This window comes from Triticum dicoccoides, chromosome 7A (assembly GCF_002162155.2).
Source record: "Triticum dicoccoides isolate Atlit2015 ecotype Zavitan chromosome 7A, WEW_v2.0, whole genome shotgun sequence".
NCBI classification, from domain to species: Eukaryota; Viridiplantae; Streptophyta; class Magnoliopsida; order Poales; family Poaceae; genus Triticum; species Triticum dicoccoides.
The window spans coordinates 722,467,627-722,476,412 of NC_041392.1; positions in this window are offsets into that span (position 1 = coordinate 722,467,627).

Sequence of the window (8,786 nt, forward strand, 5' to 3'; positions counted from 1 at the left end):
CCTTTTTTTCACCTCCATAATCGAGAAACATATCCTTATTCCACTAAGGATAATTTTGACCGCTGTCCAGTGATCCACTCCTAGATCACTATTGTACTCCCTTGCCACAAACAGTGTAGGGTATACAATAGATCTGGTACACAGCATGGCATATTTTATAGAACCTATGGCTAAGGCATAGGGAATGACTTTCATTCTCTTTCTATCTTCTGCCGTGGTCGGGCTTTGAGTCTTACTCAGTTTCACACCTTGTAACACAGGCAAGGACTCTTTCTTTGACTGTTCCATTTTGAACTACATCAAAATCTTGTCAAGGTATGTACTCATTGAAAAACTTTATCAAGCGTCTTGATCTATCTCTATAGATCTTGATGCTCAATATGTAAGCAGCTTCACCGAGGTCTTTCTTTGAAAAACTCCTTTCAAACACTCCTTTATGCTTTGTAGAATAATTCTACATTATCTCCGATCAACAATATGTCATTCACATATACTTATCAGAAATGATGTAGTGCTCCCACTCACTTTCTTGTAAATACAGGCTTCACCGCAAGTCTGTATAAAACTATATGCTTTGATCAACTTATCAAAGCGTATATTCCAACTCCGAGATGCTTGCACCAGTTCATAAATGGATCGCTGGATCTTGCATATTTTGTTAGCACCTTTAGGATTGACAAAACCTTCTGGATGCATCATATACAACTCTTCTTTAATAAATCCATTAAGGAATGCAGTTTTGTTTATCCATTTGCCAGATTTCATAAAATGCGGCAATTGCTAACATGGTTCGGACAGACTTAATCATAGATACGAGTGAGAAACTCTCATCGTAGTCAACACCTTAAACTTGTCGAAAACCTTTTGCGACAATTCTAGCTTTGTAGATAGTAACACTACTATCAACGTCCGTCTTCCTCTTGAAGATCCATTTAATCTCAATGGCTCGCCGATCTTTGAGCAAGTCAATCAAAGTCCATACTTTGTTCTTATACATGGATCTCATCTTAGATTTCATGGCCTCAAGCCATTTCGTGGAATCTGGGCTCATCATCGCTTCCTCATAGTTCGTAGGTTTGTCATGGTCAAGTAACATGACCTCCAGAACATGACTACCGTACCACTTTGGTGCGGATCTCACTCTGGTTTACCTATGAGGTTCGGTAGTTACTTGATCTGAAGTTACATGATCATCATCATTGGCTTCCTCACTAATTGGTGGAGTCACAGAAACAGATTTCTGTGATGAACTACTTTCCAATAAGGCAGCAGGCACAGTTACCTCATCAAGTTCTACTTTCCTCCCACTCACTTCTTTTGAGAGAAACTCCTTCTCTAGAAAGGATCCATTCTCAGCAATGAATAACTTGCCTTTGGATCTATGATAGAAGGTGTACCCAACATTTTCTTTTGGGTATCCTATGAAGACACACTTCTCCAATTTGGGTTTGAGCTTATCGGGTTGAAACTTTTCCGCATAAGCATTGCAACCTCAAACTTTAAGAAACGACAACTTTGGTTTCTTGCCAAACCACAGTTCATACGTGTCGCCTCAACGGATTTAGATGGTGCCCTTTTTAGCGTGAATGCAGCTGTCTCTAATGCATAACCCCAAAACTATAGTGATTAATCGGTAAGAAACATCATAGATCACACTATATCCAATAATAGTACGGTTATGACATTTGGACACACCATTATGCTGTGGTGTTCCAGGTGGCATGATTTTGTGAAACTATTCCACATTGTTTTAATTGAAGACCAAACTCGTAACTCAAATATTTGTCTCTGCGATCAGATCGTAGAAACTTTATTTTCTTGTCACGATGATTTTCCACTTCACTCTGAAGTTCTTTGAACTTTTCAAATGTTTCAGACTTATGTTTCATCAAGTAGATATACCCATATCTGCTCAAATCATCTGTGAAGGTCAGAAAATAACGATACCCGCCGTGAGCCTCAACACTCATCGGACTGCATACATCAGTATGTATTATTTCCAATATGTCAGTTGCTTGCTCCATTGTTCCGGAGAACGGAGTCTTAGTCATCTTGCCCATGAGGCATGGTTCGAAAGTATCAAAATGATTCATAATCAAGTGATTCCAAAAGCCCATCAGCATGGAGTTTCTTCATGCGCTTTACACCAATATGACCTAAACGGCAGTGCCTCAAATAAGTTGCACTATCATTATTAACTTTGCATCTTTTGGCTTCAATATTATGAATATGTGTATCACTACGATCGAGATCCAATGAACCATTTTCATTAGGTGTATGACCATAGAAGGTTTTATTCATGTAAACAGAACAACAATTATTCTCTAACTTAAATGAATAACCGTTTTGCAATAAACATGATCAAATCATATTCATGCTCAACGCAAACACCAAATAACATTTATTTAGGTTTAACACTAATCCCGAAAGTATAGGGAGTGTGCGATGATGATCATATCAATCTTGGAACCACTTCCATCACACATCGTCACTTCACCCTTAACTAGTCTCTGTTCATTCTGCAACCCCCGTTTCGAGTTACTACTCTTAGCAACTGAACCAATATCAAATACCGAGGGGTTGCTATAAACACTAGTAAAGTACACATCAATTACATGTATATCAAATATAGCATTGTTCACTTTGCCATCCTTCTTATCCGCTAAATACTTGGGGCAGTTCCGCTTTTAGTGACCAGTCCCTTTGCAGTAGAAGCACTTAGTCTCAGGCTTAGGTCTAGACTTGGGCTTCTTCACTTGAGCAGCAACTTCCTTGCCGTTCTTCTTGAAGTTCCCTTTCTTTCCCTTTGCCTTTTTTTGAAACTAGTGGTCTTGTTAATCATCAACACTTGATGCTCTTTCTTGATTTCTACCTTCATCGATTTCATCATCATGAAAAGCTCGGGAATCGTTTTCGTCATCCCTTGCATACTATAGTTCATCACGAAGTTCTACTAGCTTAGTGATGGTGACTAGAGAATTCTGTCAATCACTATTTTATCTGGAAGATTAACTCCCACTTGATTCAAGTGATTGTAGTAGCCAGACAATCTGAACACATGCTCACCGCGTGAGCTATTCTCCTCCATCTTTTAGCTATAGAACTTGTTGGAGACTTCATATCTCTCAACTCGGGTATTTGCTTGAAATATTAACTTAAACTCCTGGAACATCCATATGATCCATGAAGTTCAAACCGTCTTTGAAGTCCCGTTTCTAAGCTGTTAAGCATGGTGCACTAAACTATCAAGTAGTCATCATATTGAGCTAGCCAAACGTTCATGACGTCTGCATCTGCTCCTGCAATAGGTCTGTCACCTAGCGGTGCATCAAGGACATAATTCTTCTGTGCAGCAATGAGGATAAACCTCAGATCACTGATCCAATCTGCATCATTGCTACTAACATATTTCAACTTAGTTTTCTCTAGGAACATATCAAAAATAAAACAGGGGAGCTAAACGCGAGCTATTGATCTACAACATAGATATGCTAATACTACCAGGACTAAGTTCATGATAAATTTAATTACTTAAGAACTCCCACTTAGATAGACATCCCTCTAATCCTCTAAGTGATCATGTGATCCAAATCAACTAAACCATAAACGATCATCACGTGAAATGGAGTAGCTTTCAATGGTGAACATCACTTATGTTGATCATATCTACTATATGATTCACGCTCGACCTTTCGGTCTCAGTGTTTCGAGGCCATATCTGCATACGCTAGGCTCGTCAAGTTTAACCTGGGTATTCTGCGTGTGCAAAACTGGCTTGCACCCATTGTAGATGGACGTAGAGCTTATCACACCCGATCATCAGGTGGTGTTTGGGCACGACGAAATTTGTCAATGGTGCATACTCAGGGAGAACACTTTTATCTTGAAATTTAGTGAGAGATCATCTTATAATGCGACCGTCAATCAAAGCAAGATAAGATGCATAAAAGATAAACATCACATGCAATCAAAATATGTGACATGATATGGCCATCATCATCTTGTGCCTTTGATATCTGAGGGAGTCCTGGATTAGGGGGTGTTCGGATAGCCGAACTATACCTTCAGCCGGACTCCTGGACTATGAAGATACAAGATTGAAGACTCTGTACCGTGTCCGGAAGGGACTTTCCTTGGCGTGGAAGGCAAGCTTGGCGATACGGATGTTCAGATCTCCTACCATTGAAACCGACTCTATGTAACCCTAACCCTCTCCGGTGTCTATATAAACCGGGGAGTTTTAGTCCGTAGGACAACATACACATCAACAATCATACCATAGGCTAGCTTCTAGGGTTTAGCCTCTCTGATCTCGTGGTAGATCTACTCTTGTACTACCCATATCATCAATATTAATCAAGCAGGACGTAGAGTTTTACCTCCATCGAGAGGGCCCGAACCTGGGTAAAACTTCGTGTCCCTTGCCTCCTGCTACCATCCGGCCTAGACGCACAGTTCGGGACCCCCTACCCGAGATCCGCCGGTGACACCGACATTGGTGCTTTCATTGAGAGTTCCTCTGTGCCGTCGCCGTCAGGCCCGATGGCTCCTACGATCATCAATGGTGATGCAGTCCAGGGTGAGACCTTCCTCCCTGGACAGATCTTCGTCTTTGGCAGCTTCGCACTGCGGGCCAATTCACTTGGCCATCTAGAGCAGATCGAAAGCTACGCCCCTGGTCATCAAGTCAGATTCGGAAATTTAAACTACACGGCTGACATCCGCGGGGACTTGATCTTCGGCGGATTCGAACCACCGCCAAGCACGCCGCACTGTCACGACGAGCATGATCTAGCTCTGCCGCCGAACAGTGCCTTGGAGGCCGCACCCGCATCGGCTCCGACCCTTAGTTCGGAGCCAACCGCGCCGATCGAGGATGGGCGGTTGGACGCCACCTCGGGGGCTGTGATCCCAACGGCGGTTGAGCCGAACACCAGCACCCTACTCTATGAGACTCGTGACTCCACAGAGCCGGATCCTTCTCCGGACTCCGAACCCTCCGCGCCCCTGCTGATCGAATCCCATTGGGCGCCGATCATGGAGTTCACGGCCACAGACGTCTTTCAGCACTCGCCTTTCGGCGATATCCTGAAGTCACTGAAGTCTATCTCTTTATCAGGAGAGCCCTGACCGGATTACGGTCAGCAAGGTTGGGGTACGGACGATGAAGAAATTCAAAACCCACCCACCACCCACTTTGTAGCCACTGTCGACGACTTAACCGACATGCTCGATTTTGACTCCGAAGACATCGACGGTATGGACGCCGATGAAGGAGATGATGAAGAACCAGCACCTACTAGGCCCTAGAAAGCCACCTCGTCATATGACATATACATGGTGGACACCCCAAAAGAGTGAGAGGGCGATGGAACAGCGGAGGATGACCCCTGCAAGAAACAGCCCAAGCACCGGCGTCAGCGGCGCCGCTCAAAATCCCGCCAACACAAAAATGGTGATTCTAGCACGGGAGATAATAATACTCCGGAGAGTGCCGAAGAAAACCCCCTCCAGCAAGGTTTAGCACAGGAGGATGGAGAAACCATCCCTCATGAGAGAGCGGCAGACAGAGAGGTTGAGGACGATAATTATATGCCTCCCTCCGAAGACGAGGCAAGCCTCGACGACGACGAATTCGTCATGCCAGAGGATCCCATTGAGCAAAAGCGTTTCCAACACAGGCTTATGGCCACGGCAAGAAACCTCAAGAAAAAACAGCACAGCTCCGAGCTGATCAAGATTTGCTGGTTGACAGATGGACCGAAGTCCTTGCGGCCGAAGAGCATAAACTCGAACGCCCCTCCAAGAGTTACCCAAAGCGCAGGTTTCTACCCCAATTAGAGGAGGAAGCACTTGATGCGGCCGAACAGCCACCTCGTGGCCGCGACAGAGAGGCCTCCCGGCCCTCCACTCAAGCCGCACCCCGTACCAAGGCACGGGAATATGCGCCGGACTTACGAGACATGTTGGAGGACAAGGCAAGGCAAACACGATCGATCTACGGATCGCGTGGGCACCCCACGGCTCGAGACGGTAACCGTCACGCCGGCCACAAATTCGGCAGGGCCGAACACAGTAGACAAAACTCATTGGAGCCACGTCATGATATCGCCCAGTACAGAGGCGCCACACACCCACTGTGCTTTACAGATGAAATAATGGATTATCAAATCCCCGAGGGTTTCAAACCTGTAAACATCGAATCATATGATGGCACAACAGACCCTGCGGTATGGATCGAGGATTATCTCCTTCATATCCACATGGCCCGCGGCGATGATTTTCACGCCATCAAATACCTCCTACTCAAGCTTAAAGGACCAGCTCGGCATTGGCTCAACAGCTTGCCAACAGGATCAAACGATTGTTGGGAGGACCTGGAAGCCGCATTCCTCGACAATTTCCAGGGCACTTATGTGCGACCCCCAGATGCCGATGACCTAAGTCACGTAATTCAGCTGCCAGAGGAATCGGCCAGGCAATTCTGGACATGGTTCCTAACAAAGGAAAAATCAAATAGTCGACTTTCCGGACGCTGAGGCCCTAGCAGCCTTCAAGCACAATATCCGTGACGAGTGGCTGGCCCGGCACCTTGGACAGGAAAAGCCGAAATCTATGGTAGCACTCACGACACTCATGACCCGCTTTTGCGCGGGAGAAGACAACTGGCTTGCTCGTAGCAACAATATGACCAAGAACCCTGGTAGTTCGGACACCAGGGACATTAGTGGCAGGTCGCGTCGCAACAAGCAGAAGCGCCGCATTAACGGCGACAATGCTGAGGATACGACAGTTAATGCCGGATTCAGAGGCTCTAAATCCGGTCAGCGGAAAAAGCCATTCAAAAGGAATCCTAGGGGCCCGTCCAGCTTGGACCGAATACTCGATCGCTTGTGCCAAATACATGGCACCCCCGAAAAGCCGGCCAATCACACCAACAGGGACTGTTGGGTGTTCAAGCAGGCAGGCAAGTTAAGCGCCGACAATGAAGACAAGGGGCTGCATAGCGATGACGACGAGGAGCCCCGGCCGCCGAACAACAATGGACAGAAGGGTTTTCCCCCACAAGTGTGGATGGTGAGCATGATATATGCCACCCACATCCCAAAAAGGGAGCAGAAGCGCACGTTAAGGGACGTATACGTGGTAGAGCCAGTCGCCCCAAAGTTCAACCCATGGTCCGCCTGCCCGATCACCTTTGATCGAAGAGACCACCCACTAGCATCCGTCATGGCGGATTTGCCGCGTTGGTTCGACCCAATTATTGACGGATTTCACCTCACTAGAGTCCTCATGGACGGCGGCAGCTGCCTGAACCTACTTTACCAGGATACAGTGCGAAAAATGGGCATCGATCCCTCGAGGATTAAGCCTACCAAAACGACCTTTAAAGGCGTAATACCAGGTGTAGAGGCCAACTGTACAGGCTCAGTCACACTTGAAGTCGTCTTCGGATCCCCGGATAATTTCTGAAGCGAGGAATTGGTCTTCGACATAGTCCCATTCCGCAGTGGCTATCATGCACTGCTCGGACGAACCGCATTCGCCAAATTCAATGCGGTACCACACTATGCATACCTTAAGCTCAAGATGTCAGGCCCTCGTGGAGTAATTACGGTCAATGGAAACACCGAACGCTCCCTCCGAACGGAGGAGCACACGGCGGCCCTTGCAGCGGAAGTACAAAGCAGCCTCTCCAGGCAGTTCTCCAGTCCGGCCATTAAACGTCCGAACACCATCAAGCGTGTCCGGAGTAACCTACAACAAGATCGCCTGGCACGTTCTGACCAGGCGTAGGAATACGGCCCCAACCCCAACCCTAGCAAAAAGGCGACGCCAGTACTTCGCGTACATAATTACGCTCTAGAAATACCATGGGCATAGGGGGAGGGGCACCATCACGGCACGCCCAAAACACGGCTTAAACCGCACCAGGGGCTGCCGATTTTTTACTTTTCTCTTACTTCCAGGACTCTACTCTTTGGAAGGCCTGTTCGGCAGTTCAATTGCCGCACAAACGATGCAAGAACCAGGGAAGCAGACAAGCCATGCCGCATTACAGAAATCCCAGGTGGTCTGTATCACGAGCAGTATACCTGTTTCGCATACTATTCCGCAGCTTGCCCCTGGAGAAGACATGTTAAATAGTCCAACTTTTCGTTTATCGCATTACTTGTATCGTTCTGCTTTGATCGCAGCTATTTTTAATAAACAATGCATAGCTTTTGTCTATTTTTGCACTATCTTTTTATAAATAAATGTTCCTTAACGACATGTTGCACCCGTACAACTTGGTACGGCAAAATATGCCAGGGGCTTTTAGCACCCCTCAATATGGTGTGAAAAGTCCGAACACTTTCACAAGTGCGGCACCCCGAACTTATAGCATTATATGCATCGGCTCCGAATCATGTCTTGGGTCAATAGTTGGGTTTGCCCAGCTCCTATGTTTTGGTGCCTTACGTTCCGCTATATCGGCTAAGGTAGCACTAGGAGAACCACTGCGACTGTGCCCTAGTTGAGCTGGGCCGAGCACCTCAGTGGAGAAAGCTAAAACTGACTGTCATGATGAAGCGAGAGCTGGTCGCTATTCGAGAGGTTTTTTTTGAGTCCCTAAAGACTTATGCCGCTTAGGGTGACGAGTCGGCTCTGTCCGGCCAAGGCGTGGATAGCGCCCCGAACTCGGTCTTCCGAATACTAGGGGCTTCGCGGAAATTTAAAATTATAGAGTTCTATGGCTAAGTGAGAGTGTTCATGCATTATAGTCCGATTGCCTCGTTCGTCGG